Source organism: Acinonyx jubatus, chromosome B4 (genome assembly GCF_027475565.1).
Source record: "Acinonyx jubatus isolate Ajub_Pintada_27869175 chromosome B4, VMU_Ajub_asm_v1.0, whole genome shotgun sequence".
NCBI lineage: Eukaryota > Metazoa > Chordata > Mammalia > Carnivora > Felidae > Acinonyx > Acinonyx jubatus.
Window position 1 is genome coordinate 123,385,945 of NC_069387.1, and position 20,908 is coordinate 123,406,852.

At 46.2% G+C, this 20,908-nt stretch overlaps 1 long non-coding RNA gene across 1 annotated transcript; it reads right to left on the reverse strand.

The window, feature by feature from the left end:
* Window positions 1–576: 576 nt before the first annotated feature.
* Window positions 577–19,011, reverse strand: LOC128316484 (uncharacterized). Its single transcript, XR_008300453.1, has 3 exons — window positions 17,345–19,011; window positions 14,396–14,497; window positions 577–2,344 (listed from the first exon to the last, which is right to left on the reverse strand). It is a non-coding gene; the product is annotated as an uncharacterized LOC128316484 (long non-coding RNA).
* Between the last annotated feature and the right edge of the window lie 1,897 nt (window positions 19,012–20,908).

Sequence of the window (20,908 nt, forward strand, 5' to 3'; positions counted from 1 at the left end):
TAAAATGAAATCATTAGGGTGGACTGTTATTCAATATGACTGGAGTCCTTATAAAAAGGGAAGGTTGGGACACAGAGACAGACACACAAGAGGGAAAATGATAGGAAGCATAGGTAGAAGGTGGCCAACTATAAGCCAAAGAAAGAGGGGACAGGTCATTCCCTCACAGCCCCCGGAAAGACCCAACCTTGCTGATATTCTGATTTTGGACTTACGGCCTATAGGACCATTTAAGCCATTCACTTCGTGGTATCTTGTTACGACGGCCGTAGCAAACTCACATAGGAACATCTTAGCTCATTTTCAAATTGGTGTATGAAACTAATCATGAGTTTCTTTTTCCTGTTTTGTTTTGTTTTTTTTTAATTTGGCACACGATTTGAAACCCGTCTACCTTTTGGGTTAAATGAATTGTGGTACAATAGAAAACATGGCAGCCATAGTTATGCACAAAGTATTACTATGGCAAGATATTCCCATCTATTGTTAAATGAAAAACATTGGGGGTCAACTGCCAAGATTCAAATACTGGCTCGATCACTTAGCGCTGTGCCACCATATTTAACCTCTCTGTGATTCCGTTTCCTCATCCCTCATTTGGGGATGATTGTATTAATACTTACCTCTTAGTATTATTTTGAGGATTAAGCCAGAACAAAAAAAGATTAGAAGAATGCCTGCACATAGAAGGTCCTCTATAAATATCAGCTATTAGAATTAGTACAGTTTGATTCCATATTTGTAAAAATCACTTATTTAAATTATATAAATGGTGTCAGGGATAGAGATAGAGATGATAGAGAGTGAGATATGGAGATGATAGAGCGAGAGAGAGAGATGACAGAACTAGAAATAGAGATGATAGAGAGATAAATGTCCTAGGTAAATAACAGCTATTAATTCTGGATGGTGGGATTACAGGTGATTTCTATTTTCTTTTTTTTCTTTATATTTTTTAGCTGCTACAAGAAGCATGTGTTACTTACATAGCACATTTTAGTGAATATTTTCGTTATTTCAGAAATGTTGTGTCTTTTGACATTCCTTAAATTATACTGCATCACAGTGATACAGAAGGAGTTGATCAACAGCCAGTTAACAAAAGAACATTTCATCCCTGTGGCCTGAGCTTGGGCTTTTGGTGGCAGAGAGAGACTGGCAGAGCTTGGCAATTCTTGTTTGGGGACGGTCAGCCTGAGGAGGAGGGCTGTGGGCGAAAAGGGGAAGGGGTCACGGACCGCAGCCCAGGAACAGAGGGAAGAGCTAACCTCTGCCAACAGGTGGCGTTTTGATGATTGCTTCCTCTGTATACGATGTGTGCCTACATTATATGACGCGTGCCTCACATATCTACTCACGTATGTTCGTTCTACTTACGCGGTCAAGAAACATTTATGAAGCGTCTACCGCACGCCAGGTCCTATGTTAAGGATAAAAAAGACAATTCAGATGTAGTCCGTGCCCTCAAAAAGCTCACAGTCCAATGCCGAAGACAGACGACAGACGCCGCACCATGAACGGCGACAATACGCACCAACAGCCGCAGCAACGATCCACGCGGGAATGCAAAGGCCCTCAAGAGGGCCGATTGAGCCACAGGAGCTGTGGCCAGCATCTCATCTCAAGGACTCCTGCAGAGCCTGTCTGGTTGATTCGGAGTTGTTACGCCCCATACCAGATCCCCTGCACCCCTAACCCAGGGGCAGGGTCAAACACTGCCCTTGACATTTTGTTCTTTGATATTTATACAACCAGCTGCGGAGATGAACCCGGACATCTGAGAATAAAAAACATTCCAGTCCCACCAAATGCAAGCATTCCACTTTCGGACACAGGTATACCCCTGTTGGCTTAGTAACAGGCATCGTAAAAGATCCCGGCCGGTGTTGAGAGATACGTCAATGTTCAGTAACAAGTAATCATCACTGGATAGCATTCGATAAACTCACTCCACCATCTCAGGCCTCGGGCCACGAAACCGCCACTGTTTCCCGTTATGGCCTCCGGGGCCTTGCCTTCCTCCCCAACGCTGAGCCGTCTCCTTTTAAAAGCTCACTCTGTGGGCTGTTCTTTGCAACAGGTGCTGCCTGTTATCCTCGGGATACCAGAAAGTCCCAGGGTGAGGCTCTGAGGCGGCGGTAGGTCGGAAAAGGAAAAACAAATCTGAACCTGGGAAGGAAGGAGGAGATTAACGAGTCCTTCTCGTCGCCACCAATGCCACTGCCACCGTCACCGTCATCACCCTGCCCTTGAGGAAGTTTTATTGAGCACCAACTCTGTGCTCAGCGTTACTGGGGCTGTGGCATGAGCAGCACAGAGGAAGTCACGTGGAACTCCCATGCTCCTGAAAGAGAGACAATAAAAAGTTCTCAGAAATTTCCAGGTGATGATGAATGTTAGGGAAGAGATAAAACAGGGGCACCTGGGTGGCTGAGTCAGTTAAGGTCTGACTCTTGGTTTTGGCTCAGGTCATGATCTCACAGTTGGTGGGATTCTCTCTCTCCCTCAAAATAAATAAATATTTAAAAAAAAGAAAAGAAAAGAGCTACAACGAGGTGACGTGCTAGCGAGGAGCTTGGGTGAGAAGAAAGCTTACTAAGGTGATGAGAGGGTGTATCATTGGAGGTTAGAGCCTAGTGATAAGAAAAAGCCACGAGGCCAAGAACCTGTGAGGAGAGTTCTCAGCACAGAGGGAGCCGAACGTGCAAAGGCTCTGAGGTAGGAATGGGCGTGGCCTGTTTGAGGAGCCGAAAGATTGGTGTGCTTGCACAGCAGACCATAAACTGCTGGGAGAGGGTAGGAGATGGAGTGGGAGACACACAAAGGGCCAGATGAGGTGGGGCTTGTAAACCATGACCAGGAGATTGGATTTTGCTCATAGCTTTATTGAGCACCTGTTGTATGCCGGGCGTTTTACGGACACCATCTCTTGAAGTCCTCCCATAGTGGACGTAATGACCACCACATTATAGACGACGATGATATGACACAGAGAGATTACAAGATGTGTTTTATCTTGGCAGAGTTAGAACTGATATCCACATTTGTCGGACTCCAAAGCCTGCACAGCTAACCACTACACCATGCTTGGTAAAAGGATAGGACTTTAGCGGTGACAGTCCCTCCACAGGCTCCCCTCTCCTCTCTCCTCTTCACACCCCCCAACTTCCTGTCCCCCCTCACTTCCCCTGCTCTTCCCCCTCAGACTCCTGTAGTATAGGAATAACTGGAGGGCCGGGGCAACACAGCCTCCCCCAAGCCTGACATGACTCTCAGAGCCCAGGACCCTGCACCAACGACCAGTCCTCGGGCTTCCTCCCATGCAGTGCAGGAGCTCCCCTGGGGTAACTCTCTCTGCTTCTTGGGGCCCCTCTCTCCCCTCCCCTCAGGGCAGAAGGGCTGACAACATGGTTGGAGAGGTTGAAAGGAAGCCCCTTTCCCTTCCCTCTCCTCCTGTCTCACTTCTTCCTTCCCCTTCCTCTTAGGACCATGTTGCCCCCCCGACGGCACATCCGCTGTGCCCTCCCACATCATGGCAGGCTCTGACCTCACTGGGGTAGGTGGGCCAGGGCTGGCTGTCTGTGGCTAGTGGCCAAATTTGTCCATTGCAGGGTTAGCATCAGGACACCCACAAGTCTGCCATCTGACCCACAGCTAGCTCACCTCATGCGTTCTGAGGAGCAAATGGCATAGGGGAGCCATTAGTGTTCAAGGGTGTAATGCCTTTATTAAACAGCCAGTGCATGCCACCATCATCCACAGGCCTCCGCCTAGGTCCCCTGAGCGTGGCTGGCACAGCAGGAACAGTTGAGTTAATAATCTGAGCTCTGCTTACCCCCCTGAGTTGTTGTGGGAACCAGCTGGAACAACATAGTGAACAACAAGGTGGTCCATATTCAGAGACCTGGATAATTGGAGCATGAAATTGTGCTCATAGCCAAGGTGGCTTGTTCAGAAACAGACACATGAATCTCTTCTCATTCTGAGACTTTTATGGAAACTCTCAAGAAGAGGGGATATCATCCGATTTTGAAGTGGGTAGATTATCAAACTGGAGCTACTGGAAGAAAAAATTGTCCCAACAGGCAGCCTGATTGAGAAGCGGATCCGAGGGGTGGAGAAAATAAGACGAGGGCCTGATGACATTTTCTGAACTCCAGGATCTAGCCATACCTGAAGCACAAAACTTTTCCAATGCAAATAAATTATCTTCATTTTGCTGAAGCCAGTTGGAGAGATCACCTGTTACTGAAAGTTTCAACTAATTGAGCATTTAATTTAATAATGTAGTCCAAGTGCTTGAAGCCATGCCTGGCACACCGTAGCTACTCAAAATCTCAAGGCCATTATTCTCAAGCTCGTGTGAATCCACCTCGGTAATAAGGCCTGAACTGAAGGTCTTAAGGAGGCTTAAGTTAAGTCTATATCATAGAAAGCAAAGGGCACTTTAGCCCTCCTCTACAGCTTCTTGCCTCCTACAAGGAGCCTGTGAAGCATCTCTGACATTGGAGCCTCTGGCTGCCAATCAAGCACTGTCTGACACACTAAAGTTCTGCCATCCTCAGGACACTGAAGGAAAGGTCTGATCCCTTCTTAGGCCTCAAAGCAGATCCAGTGACTTCCTTCCTCAGTTACATCTAAGTCAGGGTTCCTTAACCTTGGCACAATTAACACTCTGGGCCACATAACTCTTTATTATAGAGGCCTTCCTGTGCTTGTAGAACATCCCTGGCCTCCACCTCCTGGATATCAGCAGTGCCCCTATGATTGCGACAACCAAAATGTCTCCAGACCTTGACAAATATCCCCTGGTGGGGTGGGGGGGGGGAGTCATCCAGCTGGAAATCACTGACCTAGACCAAAGCCATGAATGTTCATTTCATTGAGTAACCTTGGTATTGAAATGTACAACCCAAAGACCCCACAATTTTCAAAGCACAAGCAGTGTGAGGTTAGGAGAATTTAGTGGACAGCTTGGACAGCAAATTACATGATAGTGGTGAGAACCACTCCGTGGGCAAAAAATACAACAAAGCTTGTGAAGCATTGTCATTGTCATCATCATCACCATCATCATCATCACCATCATCACCATCACCATCACCATCATCACCACCATCAGCATCATCACCATCATCACCACCATCACCATCACCATCAGCATCACCATCAGCATCATCATCACCATCATCATCACCATCAGCATCACCATCAGCATCACCATCATCATCACCATCACCATCACCATCATCACCACCATCAGCATCATCACCATCACATCACCATCACCATCACCATCATCACCACCATCACCATCATCACCACCATCAGCATCATCACCATCACCATCACCATCAGCATCACCATCACCATCAGCATCACCATCATCATCACCATCAGCATCATCATCACCATCATCATCACCATCACCATCACCATCAGCATCATCATCACCATCACCATCACCATCAGCATCATCATCACCATCATCATCACCATCACCATCAGCATCACCATCACCATCAGCATCACCATCATCATCACCATCATCATCACCATCACCATCACCATCAGCAGCATCATCACCATCAGCATCATCATCACCATCATCATCACCACCGTCAGCATCACCACCATCATCATCACCATCATCATCATCACCATCATCATCATCATCACCACCATCACTACCACCAGCATCATCACCATCATCATCACCATCACCATCACCATATCATCACAAACCAGCATGTATTGTGTGCTAGCAGGCACTTTTCACTTATTATTTTTTATAATCCTCATTGAACAGCCCCATAAGAGGCACAAATATTAGACATAAAGCACAGATGGGTAAACAGAGGCATAGGGAAGTTAAGTAACCTGGCGGAAGTCACACAGACAGCAAGGGGCAAAGGGCTTGTCTGGGATTCAAACATAGGTAGTCTGACTTCCCAGCCCAAATTTTTAACCATGATGCCATATTTAGATTTTGTCTGAGATCCATCAACTGAGTGCTAAATTTATTTGATAATAATCATAGGTGACATCTAAAGAATTCCTGAGACATAGCCTAGATAGATAGATAGATAGATAGATAGATTATTGATAGATGATAGATAGATAGATGGACAGAAAGACAGATGATAGAATCAGAACTATGGAGCCAGAAAAGGTGTTAGATATCATTAAGATCTGTGAGTCCCATCTGGAGTCCTGGTATTCCAACACTGCTTACACTGATTAGAAGCCCTATTTGGCTACCAGGGCCATCATAAAAATTCCTAAAATGTGATTTCCTTATTCAATCAGAAATACTTCCATATCTGAATCATAGATAGCAGAAAAGAAAATTGGTTACTATTTAACAAATAGTCTGCCCCAAAGACAGTATCTTTCAAAACACAGGGAGGAAAGGAATCAGAAAAAAGTCCCAGGCACTGAAAAGTGTGAGACCCTGCTTCAGTCTGATCTTGTTGCTTCTGATGAAGGTGGGAAATTATGTGAGCCAACTTGGGCAAAACCGTAAAAAGAAAAATTCAATTTTCCTAAATTCATAGTCCTGAGGACACTATCAGAGGAAGATGTGCACATGGAAGTGTATTTTTTTTCAGTTATGCGTGGACTGAACTTTCCAAAGGATTTCTTATTATGGCCAGCTAGTTGGCCAACCTTTCTAGAAAGGGAAACATTCCCATAGAGCCTCAGAAGATGATCATGTGACCAGCAGGTGACTCTGGAGAAGGCAAAAGAACAGAATCACCAGCCTCCTGTATCCCGCCCGGACTAAGCAGGAGTCGGAAGAAAGGCTGGCTTGTCCAGTTCACACAGACATCGATGCAACACACACACATTTGCAGATGGAAACTATAAACCCCAACTGTTTGCCCATTTACTGATCTCCCTTACAGGAAGACTATGACCTCCTCTTTGCATCTCTAGTGCCCAGCACATTTCTTGCCATACACTCTATGAATGTTGGTTGAGCCATACAGTAAGCACTCCATAAATGTTGGTTGAATTAATTCATTTGAACAGACTAAGGCGTTACTCAACAATGATTAACACAGACTTACAGAGGACTTACGGACCCACAATTCAAATCCTGACTCTCACTGGAAAACTTTGTGACCCTGTCTAGGCCTCCTTGCCTTATCTGTAAAATGAGTAAATTTGAAAAGTAAAAACTCTATGTCGTGTTGGTGGAGAAGTAAGTCATTACGGACATTTCAGAAAGCAATCGGCCAGCCCTAAGTGAAATGAAATGTGTATATATCCCGCTGCGTGCATGTATCCCAGAGAAACCCTGGCCTGTGGTAATGGGTGACCCTGTCGAGGGGCGGGGGGGGGGGGGTGGAGAACAAAGTGAAATTGTGATGAATACGGTCTGTGGGAAGCAATGCCACGGAAAGAAGCAAGAAACTAGACATCCCTAGAGCAGCGTGGACAGATTTCAATGCAGTGTTAATATGCAAAACAGGCAAGCAGCCAGAAACACATGGAAAGACCTACGCAAACTAATAATAATAAATAGAATGGAAGCAACCTAAATTTCCAGCAACAGGAAACCGGTGGAACAGCAGGCAACTGAAAAATCACCACCGCAAAGAAAGACCAGAAACCAATGTTAATAATGGTTATTCTTAATGGGTATGGGGGCCCAGAAACAGGCTCGAGGGGGAGGGATGCAAGGGAGATACCTCCGAGCGGAATTTGTAATTTACTTTTGCCTGCTCAACTATGCAGTTTACGTAGTCAAAAAGTAAACCAAAAAAGAAGGGGTGGGTGGGAGACAAACTTCAAAACTGAAAGCAAGCTTTTGAACACAACGTCCTAACTGTTCCTCCTGGAGTGGACTTTATTCAAAGAACCACACAACCACCCGGGAATTTTGCAAAGAAGTCTTAAGCTTCACGGAGTAGCTTTATCGTCAGTCGTAACATTTGTGCTTTTAAAAAAACCATAGTCTTGGGTGAGAAACTAAGGAAAGAGTAAGATTTCTAGCACAATGCCATCTGTGAACATTAGAAACACATACACCGATGCCACCTGACAAGGACGCACCCCTATTTGAAGACGGAATTAGAGGGAGTGCCTTCTTGGGGAGAGGGAAGGTTACGGGTGTTGGGAGAAAGCAGGAGATAGAGGGCGAGAGTCTTTGTGAGACTAATGGTGACAATGTGCTGTGAGCTGACAGCAGTGACTTACAAGGTTCTCGGAGCTGAGGGAAAAGGTAGTAGGGACATAAAACAAATGAAATGAATGGTCGGACTTGAGCAAACGTCTGGAGTAATTTCTCCTTGCTCTTATCTAAATTTTAAAGAAAGAAAATTTGAGAAGGAAATGAGCTACCTGATGTCATTCTTTTGCTTCCAGAACCCAGAACGTCTGGCTTATGACAGGTGCTCATTAAATGTACATGGAGTCGATGCACATACAATATGAAGTGCGCTTGACCGCCACACGAAAGATAATTAGAAGTAGGCAGTCCAGGACAAGTATGGTGATCCCTGGTCGTTAGGGTCACAGACATTTATCTTTCTGCTCCACTGACCCCCATCTTACAGCTTTTGTCCTCAAGGTCACTTCATGGTCCAATACAAATGCCAGAGTGCCGGTCATTTCATCTACATCACAGGCCAGATGAGGGGGAGACGTGGAAGACCAAAGAGAAAGAAGAATAGCTTGTCCCCTCCCTTTTAAGGAAACTTTCTGGAAGTACTAAAGAGTACTCGCCATTACATTTCATTTGATATAACTTAGTCACTTGGTCGCACCTAGATATAAGGGCCCAGTAAGGGAAGCTGGAAAATATTGCCCTTATTCTGGATGATGTGCCCAGCTGGAAATTGGGGTTTGTTACTGAGGAAAGATAGTGATAGTTAACAGGTGTTGGGTAGACAGCCAGTAGTCTCTGCCACTGGAGAAGGAAATGATTTTGGTTAGCAAAACCGAGTAATCCTATACCCTTAGGACTTAGTAAAGGTTAGCAGTTGATTGGGAGGCATACAGCTTAGTGGTAAAGAAGGCAGACTCCAGAGTCTGAGTTCAAATCCCCATTGAGGATATGAACTTGAATACTTTCTTAGCCTCTTCTTACACTTCAGATTCTTTTAATCAAAAAGTCTCTCTTATGATGTGCTTGTCAAGATTAAGATGAGCTACGTGAGCAAAGAACCTAGGACAGAGTATGTCTCAATAGATACAGGAAGTGGGGTTTGGACAATGGACCCCAGCCATCATCTTGTAGTCCCACCTCTCGGACACCCAATAGGCTGTGGTCCAGATAACACCTGTTACCACTGACCCTATACGTTTTGTAATCATGACTACGACCAATCATGATGATTAATCATAATAGCAGCAATTGTAATCATCCATCCACTGCACTTGGCAGGATAGGAGACCCATCCCCCGCACATTAGATCTTCACCATATCATCTATAAAACACGAACGACAACACCCACCAGTGGTTGATACGGCTAGTGAATGAGATCCTGTGTGTTGAGTACCTGGCGCATAGTAGGTATTCAGCAATCCTTACGCTTAATTCCTATACTCGACCGCATAGCCCTAGGTGTGCAACAAATATCAAAGATTTATGTATTGACCACTTTGTAGATTTGAGCATTAAATGTATATTTATATGTGTCTCAAGTATATATGTATGTATTAAATATTTACCAGAAATAAGTGTCTAAAACAAAGCGATTCTTGCCAGAGCTACTAGTTGCCCTCACAGATGACTTTTCCTGGTGTCCCCTACTGCGAGATCTGAGTGTGGCTTGTTGGCATGTAGCCTGGCCCTCGCACCAGTAACTCAAACCTCTTTCGATCAATGGCCTGTGTCTGGATGTGCTCCGGAAACCCTGCATCAGGAAATAGGCTCCAAATGAGGGCTTTTTAGTTCTTTCTGGTATTGGCCTGGATTCAGAGCGAAGGGGATAGGGAGCAGAAGGAAAGAACTGCACAAAGGTGCCAGATGGTGCCCAGAGTGCTGGACGCACCAGGGGGATCCCATGCCCCATGAATGCTGGGATTTGTGCCGTCATGCCCAGGCACAGTCCTGGGTGAGTGGGATTCTCAGGACTCCATCTCACTTCCTTTGCAATGTCGAGTGGGGAAGGACAGCGAGGCAGGGAGAGCGTTGATGTCTGGTGTGGGTGGGCAAGACAGAGACAGGTGAGCTCTCCCGATGGTGGTCTCCAGAAGGGCCTCAGACATCCCTTGTCTACATTTGAGGTTGACGGAGGGCAGGCCGTGTCACAAAATAAATGGTACAAAAGGGGACCGCCTCAGTGTAGATATTAGAAAGTGTATTTTACCAAATAGGGAAGATAAAGTTCTGCCATGCTCAGGCCTCGCAAGCAAACGGGACAGGACTGTGTCTGGCGGGCTCCTACCCCCATTCAATCCATCTATCCAGAGTCCTCTGAGCCAAGGACTAAACAGGATCCACCTGGCTCTTCTTTCCTCGGAAGAGATCTGAACCTTGACTTTCACCCAGCAGCGACATCCCATGTGATGTTCTCAAGGCTTAGGTGACCCGGGTTCAAGTCACTTTACCTCCCCAAGGGGCCTCAGTTTCTTCATCTAAATGGGGATAAGAAGAGCCTCCTGTGGGTTAAATGAAATGACATAGGATGATTTGTCATTGGTTGTGGGTCATTTTTTTGGCCTCCCTACATCTGAAACTTCTAGGTCTACAACCCAGTCCAGAGCAAGCAGGTGCACCTGCCCAGGATTTCAAATCTGAGTGAGTATCCACAGAAGCAGGGAAGGAGGAGGGTCCATTTTGGCCATTCTGACCCAGACCGTCTCATTTTCTAGGGCAGCCGAGCCCTGTGGCCAGAGGTCAGACCCGGCTGAGGTAGCAAAGCAGCCAGGAAGGTGGTGGAGGTCTCCTCAGCAAACTGGCTCCGTGGCCCGATTCTGGCTGAGGTCTGGCCACTCGCTTCCTTTACATTCCCAAGCCTTTAGTTTGCCAAGCCTTGTTTCCCAGACCTTCTGGAGATTCTGGGAGTTGTCTCCCGTCCTCTTCTGCTGAGATCAACTGGGGCTCCTCTCTGGTGTTTGCCGCTCAGGGCGTGGTCAGGCCCAGCAGTGGGAAGGACCCACCATAGTGCCTGGCCAGGAGCAGGTGCACAGGGCGTGCTCAGCTCCCTCGGAACTGGCGTCCTGTTTGTACGAGTTTGCTAGGGCGGCCAAGGCAAAGTACCGCAAATTTAGGGGCTTAACACAGCAGCCACATGTTATCGCACAGCTCTGCAGTTCAGACATCTGGCTTGACGTGGCTGACCTCTCTGCTCAGGGGCTCACAAGGCCATAATCAAGGTGCTGACAGAGCCGCATTCCTTTCTGGAAGCTCTAGGGAAGAACCCACTTCCGAACTCATTCGCAGTGTTGACAGAACTCAGTTCCTTGCAGCAACAGGACTGGGATTCCCATTTCCTTGACCTGCAGCCCCTCCATCTTCAAGCCAGCCATGGCTGGCCACTGAATCCTTCTCGTACTTGGAACCTCTGTGGCTGTCCCTTACTTAGCCTCCCTTGGCTGCCGTGAAGAGTTCCTGTGATCGCACCTGGCCCACCTGGGTCTTCTCCCTATCTTAAGGTCAACTGATTCTCACCCAAATTACACGTGCCAGGTAGGTAGCCCATTAGGGCTGGAATCTCGTGGGGGCCCCAAGCGTGCCCACCATAGCCTCCTTCCCAAAGCCACTCTGCGATGCGTGAAATGCCCCTCCTTGCTAAGCAGGTCGATGTCACCTAGAAAATGTCTTGAAGTGGGGTCGGATGTATGTTTTAGAACGACAAGTCCAGAGTCTGCATGCCTGCGTGCAGGAGTGAGAAGGGGCAAAGCAGTTGGGGAGTTCGGCTCCTGAGAGAGAAGGTGAGGGTGAAAGCCAAGGTGGTGGTGGTGGTGGTGGAAGGAGAGGCAGCCTCCAGACAGAGAGGGGGAGGAGGAGGGGGGGGGAGGGGAAGGGAAGCAGGGCTGGCTCCTCCCAGGTTTCCATCCTGTACATCCGGTGCCATTAAGCAAAATGGGAAACCAGCGAGGACGGGAAGCAGGTTCCCTGCGCGGGAGGAAGGGATTCTGATTTGAACGCAATGAACTGGAGAGGCCTGAAGTGTATCAAAGGGAACATGCATCCCCAAGCGCTGCGAGGATGCAGGCGAAAACTGAGAACACTGCAGCTAAAGCAAAAAGCAAAAAAAAAAAAAAAAAAAAAAGCGAAAGCAAGTGAGAGGGGAGGAGGAAGCCGGAGAAAGTGCAGTCAAAGGAGGAAGGATGAGACACATGGCGAACATATGACCACTCTGCCGGGGAGTCAGATGCTGCTGGCTGTGGCCGCGCCGCTCCGCCGAGCGATTTAGGCTGCCATCTGCGGCAGCACCCTGCGCGGCCGCCTTTTCCCAGAGCACAAGGCTCGTGTGCTTCCGTGCGAAGCTGCAGCCCAGCATGCACCTGCTGTCCCAATTTTGCGGGAATAAATGCTGCTTTGGGGCTCCGTGGAGCTCCAGATGGCACTCCGGGATTCCTGCCCACATGCCTTATGCTTCCCAGCCCCAAGAGGGTCGTCGCCACCTGAATGCCCCTCCACTGCCGGCCACCTTCTCCAAATGTCCCGCGCTTCTTTGCCTCGCTCTCCTTCGCCCTTCCTCTCTTGCCTCGTGCCGCTGCCCCACGACACGATGGAAGGATCATGGGCTCTGGTATCCGACAGACCTAGGTTACTACCTTACTTAATAACCCAGCTGTGTGGCTTTGAGCAAGTTACTTAGCCTCCCTGAGACCGAGGTTCTTCACACATGGAACGGAACCCGTAACACCTGTCTCAACGGGCCTGTCACATTAACTGCCTAGTCCCTTGTCTGACACAAAGATGAAACCCAGTCGATGTCAGTCCCCCTCCTCCAGCCTGGCACGCGGGCCTGCAGGTCTCTTGGCAGAGGCAAGAAGGCACAGCCAGAGGCGCCACGGGGACTGGTGAGCGCGAGCTGTATAGCGAGGGGAACAAGCCGTCATCTGTCTTTGCCACATCTTATTGCTAGAACCTTGGGCTTGTTATCTGGCCGACCGCTCTGAGCCTTGGTTTCCTTGTCTAGAAAACAGAGACAATGGCAGCATGTGCCTCTGCTGGGCACCTCCCACCCGCCCCTCCAGAGACACCCTCCGTCTTGCCCCACTTTGCTCAAGGTGACCAGTGGCAACTATGCCAACCGAGATCCCCGCCAGCGTGGTCATTTCTGAGCTTCCTCCCCACAGGGTCACGGTCGAGCAAAATTCCGCACACCAGCTCCAATCCCAGCAAGGACTCTAAACGCTTCTGCCCCCTGCATCTTGGTACCGGAGTTGCAAGAAGAACATGACACGGCCAAGTACCGAACGGAACAATGCTTTCCATACACAGAGAGGAGACAGAACAAGGTCAGCTTCGATAGTGGGCATGGGTCCCCAGGGCGGGTAGGTCTCCCCCAGTGGCCAATGCAGGGAAGTCGGCCTCTGGGCACCCTTCTGTGCCACAGCAGAAGACAACTCTCCTCTACCCATGGAGGACAGATCATTAACAGTGGGGTTGGCCAAGCGCCATATGACATGCATGCTTTGGACAAAAGAGTATCCATCCTGCCTGAAACAGGGGAAGATATTCCCACACAAGGTGATAAGCCTGGCACGGGCCATAGAGGGTCCTTATCTCCCGGGAAGGCCTGAGAAGGCCTGTTCTTGCATGGCCAAGTGGGGCTCGAAAAACTGCACAGGAGACAGCCTTTTCCAGTGGTCACCTCTGGCCGGCCGCTTTGCCTGATGACAGCTCCTGTCACGGAGGCCTTCCTGACATAGCTGTGTCCTTCTAGAGCCTAGGACCCGCCCCATCCTCACTCCTTCTTCATTACCCCTGGGTACTGAAGTTCCCTGGCATCTGCCCTACTCCCTAACCATACCCCCAGAAACTGTCCTTTTATGAAAATCTCCTCAAGTTATCCTATTTCGTGCCAGAACCCTGCTGGTGAGGAACGAGTGAATAGATGCCAAGGGCTTAGAACATTTCCTGGCATAAACACTAAATATGTGTTAGCTCTTATTGGGTCATTTCATCAGGTTTTCATGAGAATTCAATGAGATCATTTTTATAAAGTGCTCAGTAGCCTGTCTGACACAGAGGAAGACCTCAAGTAATGATGGTACCAGGAGAGCACTGACTGCTCCCGTTTGGACAGAGGAGGGCGGATGTCCTTCCCTCTTGACAGAAGGGAATATTGGTAAGAGGGGCACACGCTGTCCTTACCTTTTCTCCTCTCTCCCATGGTGCACAGCGATTATCTGCTTGGTCAGACCAGAAAAGGGGCATAGGGCAAGCTCCCCTGGGGCCATTTGGGGTCACCCTTTTGTTACCATCTGCCCACAGGAATTTCAGTTTCTTCCCCTGGTCCCAGGTGATACATCCTGCATGGGGGAGGCTGTGTCCATCCAGTTTCTCCACCTCTCCCTGCCTCCCTTAAAGACAGAAAGAGCAAAAGCCCCAATATGGCCGAGGGCCCAAGCCATAGCCTCTAATTTTTCTTTATCAGCAATAAAGCTAGTAATCAAGCTAACTACCTAGGTGGGTCTCTCCATAGACTCAGAGCTGAGAGTAGAAAAAGTGAGATTATTCGCTACCTTATCAATCTCAAACTGGAAGTTAATTTTGTCTCATGTTTATTATTATGATTCTACTAGAAGGTAATTTGCAAGCAGGAAAGAATCAGCGTTCGTTGTGTGGCTTCGTGGGGAAAAAGGCCACGTGCGCCTACTTTGCAAAGCTTGTCCGACCTGGGCCTTCCATGCAGCACACTTCACAGTTTTTGGAGTTGGGGCTGAAGATGGTATGTGCTCAAACTTAACCTTCCCTAATATGGTCAACACTGGGGATTTGTCATCCTATCTGGCTACCTAACATATTTAAGACATGTGCTATGTCCAAAGACGTCCCCATCTTGTGAGGCATGATGCAACGTAGAGGTTACTAGAGAGACCGGGTAATCACTTCCGCTGCTATCAGAGTGCAGGCATGCAACCTCGTCCCCACCAAATCCATGCTTAGCTTTGACCCAGGTACAGACCCCACAGAGGGTCTATTCTAGGAAAGGTGGTGGCAGCTACCTCCAATTTTCAGAGGCAGTCACCGTGACAGATACTGTGTTAATAGTGGCCTGTCCCCAGCATTACCCTGTCAGATGTTGGCAGCGCAGGGGGCAATGTCTATGACCACTGGGGCTGGCTGGGGAGGGGGGGGGTCCCCTCCTGACAAGTCCTACAACAGAATTCTGTTTCTGCACCTATAGTCTCAAAGTCTGGCCTTTCTGAAGGTTCTGTGTTTACTGAATAACCTTCAATAATTTCCATTTCTGCATAAAAGAACCAGAACTTGTGTCTGAAGTGTCTGAAGCTAAAAACTCTGACTAATACAACCATTGAAATGACAGCCCTTTGGACCATGAACAATGTGAGGGCAGAAGCCAAGTTTGTCTTCATCACCACTATTCTACTAAGAATTTCTTTTGGCTTTTGAGTCCATGTTATGCTCAGAGACTGTATCAGTCAAGAATCCTTCAGTTGCAAGGGACAGAAATCCAAATCAAACTAATTAAGCCAAAAACCAAAACCCAAAGCAAAAAACAGGGACTAAGTCTCATAATTGTAAAGTCCTGGGTTAGTGTTTGCTTCAGGGACAGCTGGACCCAAGAGTTCAAATAAAGCTACAATACACATTTACTTTCTTAGTTCTGTTTTGTTCTCTCTTGGCTTCATTCTCAGGTCATCTTTCTTACCACCTGGTGATAAAACTGGCTGCCATTAGTATCTCTAGGTTTACATCAGTCCCATGGTCATTCCAAAAAGAAAAGAATACAACTCACTCTACCCCAACATGCACACTTAACCACCCACATGGTACTGCTGGGCTCTGTTTTGGAGTGAACCCAGGACCAATCATTGGGTCCAGGAGAAAAAGCAATCCAACCAGTTAGGGTGGGTGAAGAGCTCATTCCTCCTTCAGGGTAGAAGGTGACGCCCCCCTGGAGCCACCTTGCATTGGGCGTGGTTGATCCCCACAGAAAGTGGTGCAGGACCAACAAAAAGAGCAGATTTGTATTATAGAGCTTTCAGTGACAGAATATTATTCAACAAAAGCTACTAGAATGGAAACTAAATGGGCTCGTCTAAGACTGATACATTTCTCTGTGTCCCTCTCTCTGTCTCTCTCCCTCCCTCCCTTTCGTTGTCCCCTCCCCCCATGCACATCTCACATACGCATACAAGGCAGCGATTTCAAACAGTCCCTGTGCCACTAACAGAGGAAAAGGACCGTGAGGATCAATCCCAGAATTGCTCAGAGGACAGAGCTAAAGTCTCTTGTTACATCAAGAGGAAAAGAAAAATCATGAGCTGAAGCATAAACTTCCAAATTCTAAGGACCATGATTGCTGGGCAGTGAAAACCTCATCATTCTCAACTAGACCATAATCTTCAGGAAGCTTTCAATGAATAACCTGCTACTTTGACATGAATAAAGTTGAGAAGAAGTGAGCTGTGCTGCGACAGTAAAGGCTGAAAGAGAAAAACAAAAGTTGTTTCTGATGTCCCTTGGTGTCGCTCTCTTATCCAGACACTGAAATTGAAGCACCACAATGAGCCAAGTATCATATTCCCAAAAACTCTGCCAGACATTCCTGCCATTTCAGCTTTATTGAATTACTATGGAGTGCAAGCTTAGAAATATAAATCAAGGGGAAGCAGGAAGTGCGTTTATTTCATTAACCCATCTAGCCTTCATCTGAGGCCTGCCGAAGCCTCTGTTGTAAACAGCCTTGCAACCTCACCCTGCAAATACGTTGCATTTTGTTTTCCAATGGCAGCAAACCAATGATAGGCTATCGCTTTGTTCCTGCTCTCCTCAGAAGCGTTTTCTGCCCAATTTAGTTGCCCAGATGGAGCACAGAGCTTTAAGATGAGAACATCTCTGTGTCCTTTTGTTTGTCATTTCTTGGTCTCCCAGGCGCTCGTTGGCCAGACTTGCTTTTCACATCCATTCCAACCGACCAGCCACAAAGGGGAAGAACTGGTTCCCAAGATGGGCCACAAACATCTGGAGGACATGCATGAGCCCAGATGACCGTTGGCACAAAACGTAGTGCTGTGTAGAGGGGTTGCACATGCAAAATGCTTAATAGATGGCAGGGGTAATGAAGGCAGAGATTTTTTGGTCAAAGCAAGCAACTTTGCATTTTCAGATGACAGAGCAGACTTGGGACGGGAATCCCCATAGTCAGATTGACTGAGTTCAGGTTCAGACCATGCACTTACCAGCTGCATGACTTGAGCCCGTGACTTCCCTTCTCCAAGCTTCCATCTCTTCTGCGGTGTTGATGTTTACTTCCAGGGGCTATCGAGAGACAGGACAAAATGAGCTTGGGAAGGACTCATAACCTACAAGATGTCACTCACCTTGGTTGTCATTATGACACCCAGACCGAAGAGGGCAAGAGCCAGATCCTTAGACGGCTCAGCTTGAGGCAAAATTTCAGTCTCTCTTGCCACCTTTCTTGTGAGAATTCCCTTGCCTTCGCCTTCTGTCCCAAGGATTCCCAAGGGGTCTGTGCTGTTCTCCATCCTTACTCCCAGTTAGCACTTAATAAATCTTCCCTGAAACATTAATGGCTGGCTAAGGTTCAGCTGACAATAGCTTAATGTGTGATATCCTCCCAGGGATCCTGGCGCTTATTTTAATAGGGAAAGAGGCCTTAACTTCCCTCCTAACCACTCAGAAGCTCCACCAGAATCCAGGGAGAGACAAACCTACAATGTCACCATCTGGGCCCTTTCCACATGCTCATGTTAAAGGTTTGGGGGAGCGAGCAAGGAGAGGGGGAAAGACAGTGAAAGAAGATCTTTAGGAGTTCCCTCTCCCTTCCCCTCTCAAAGAGAAGCCTAGTGCCCGGAACACAGTAGGTGTTCCATAAATAATCTTGAATGGATGAATCAATGATAGAATTGGTAAACGAGTGAGCAAATAAATGAAGAGCTGTCCCACGCTTTCTCCACTCACTCACAGGGGAAGAAAATAAATGAAAGCTCACTTTGGCAATGGCACTTCTGAGAAGCAGCCCAACTCTAATAGCAAACTCCCTGGCTAACCCTTTTTACTGAAATTACCAGCAAGCAAAATAACCAATTTTCTTTTCACTGATAGAATTTTTACTTGACTTCTTTCTGGAATGTGATATTTGAAAAAGAGAGAGAGAGGTTGGGGGGAGAACAGGATCTTGATAAGAGTGAAAAACATAGGGGGCCCCTGGGTGGCTCAGCTGATTAAGTGTTCAACTTCAGCTCAGGTCACAATCTCACAGTTCATGAGTTCGAGCCATGGGGCCCTGTGCTGACAGCTCAGAGCCTGGAGACTGCTTCGGATTCTGTGTCTCCTTCTCTCTTTGCCCCTCCCTCACTCACAGTCTGTCTCTCTCAAAAATAAATAAATATTAAAGAAAAAAAAGAGTGAAAAACATAGGCTTTGACGTTTGTCATATCTGAGTTTAAGACCCAGTTCTGCCATCGCCTATCTCTGTGATTATGCAAATGGCTTAATTTCAACTTTTCTTCTATCTATGAAGGAGAAACTCCTATGAAATACCTCCTAACCCCATTGTAAAAACAAAATACAAGACAGAACAGATTGTATTAAACAATTGTGCTCAGACATCAGGCAACAAGCAATGTAGAACTATGATCCCCAGTAGAAAAGAAAACACAAGGTAAACCCTCCAATTGTACCAGCTTAACCTGGGGGAAATTTCTATGATAAATCTCTTCCCCAGAAGGAGGAACCCAAACAGAGATCATGAAGGCCATGGGCAGCTAGATTGTAGGGCACAGAGTACTGGAAAGGAGGACACTATACAATCAAAGAGCTCCAGAAATCTGCATGGGGATACTGAGCCTTTAGATAAATACTGATCTATTCATGTGTAGGGAGAAAGCCCATGAAGCTGGGCAAAGGAAAATAACAGGAAGAAGAAGAAGAAGAAGAAGAAGAAGAATCACTGGGAAGCTACAAGCTAAACAGTTCTCAGAGTTCACCCAGGGCTGGAAATATTCATGTTTCCACCAGCCAGAGTACAGAGACACTGCTGAATGCATATGTATACCAAATGGAACTTATAGGGATGAAAAACACAAAATCTGAAATATAATTTCACTGGGTGGAATTAAGAGCAAATTAAACACTATCAAAGAAAAGATCAGTGAATTTGAAGACACACCAAAAGAATCCAAAACAAAGCACAAAGAGGAAAAAAAGATTGAAAAATGTCAACAGCCTCATTGTCAAAAATGTCGACAATATCAAGTGGCATAACATGTATGTAACTGGAGTTCTAGAAGGAGAGGAAGGAGAGGAATAAATATTAAAAGTACTTGAATACATAATGGAAATTTTAAAAATCCAACTTTTGGGGGCACCTGGGTGGCTTAGTTGGTTAAGCATCCAACTTCAGCTCAGGTCATGATCTCATGGTTTGTGGGTTTGAGCCCCACATGGGGCTCTGGGCTGATGGCTCAGACCCTGGAGCCTGCTTTGGATTCTGTGTCTCCTCTCTCTCTCTGCCCCTCCCCTACTCTCACTCTGTCTCTGTCTCTCTCAGAAGTAAAAATGGAACATTAAAAAAAGTTTTAAATACAAGTTTTGATGAAATCTAGAAACTTATAGACATAAGGTCAATGAACCCAAAGAAGGCTAAACACACACACACACATACACAAAGTATCAAGAGAAATCATAATCAAGTTGCCAAAGGAAAAAATAATAAATAAAAATATTAGGTGTTGCACAGAAAAGAAAAATGTCACAGAGAACAGAGAGAAAAATGATCACAGACTTGTAATCAGAAGGTATGCAAACTAGAAGATAATGGAGTGATAACTTTGAGGAACAAGAGATAAAAATGATCACCTAAAATATTATAACTAGAAAAAATATCTTTGCAAAATAAAGTTGAAACAAAGATTTTTATTTCAAAGAAAGAAAACCCGAGAGAAGTAGTCTCCAGCTGACCTTTACTAGAAGAAATGTTGATGAAAGTTCTCCATGAAGAAGTATGATACCAACGGGCAGCTTGGAACACAGAGGATAGAAAACACAGCAAACATAAAGTTATGTGTAAATATGAAAGATACTGTCTGATTTTTAATTTTTAAGGTAATTCTATTTATTTGTTTCTTTGTTTAAAAGGTCATTTTAAGGTCATTTAAAACAAAACCAGTAATAATGCATAGGCTTCTCAACAAATTGCTCTCCAACAACTGAAGATCTGTATGTAAAAAAAATGAAACTCAACCCTTTCCCACACGGTAAACAAAAGTTTACCTCAAAATGGAGCATACACCTAAGTGTAAAAAATTGAATGTAAAGCTACTAGAAGAAAACAGAGAAAATATTTGCAACACTGGTGTAGGCAAAAATTTCTTTGGACATGAAAAGCACAAACCATTAAGTATTTTATGAAAAGGATTCTGGCAAGATTCAAAACATCTGCTTTTCAAATCACTCTGTTAAGAAATACAAAGGCAAACAAACAGAATGGGAAAAATATTTGCAAATATATATCTCATAAAAGCCTGTGTCTAGATATATGAAAAACTCCTACAACTCAATAATATGAATATCACCAACCAAATTTCTAAAACTGGCAAAATTTTGGAGAGATACTTTACAAAGGAAGATACTCAGCCCAAAAGCACATGAAAAGGTGCTCAATATCATTAATCATCAGGAAAATTCACATTAAAACTCTAATGAGATACTACGTACCCACTAAAATAACTAAAATTAAAAAGACTGACAACGTCAAGTGCTGGAATAGATATGGAGCAGCT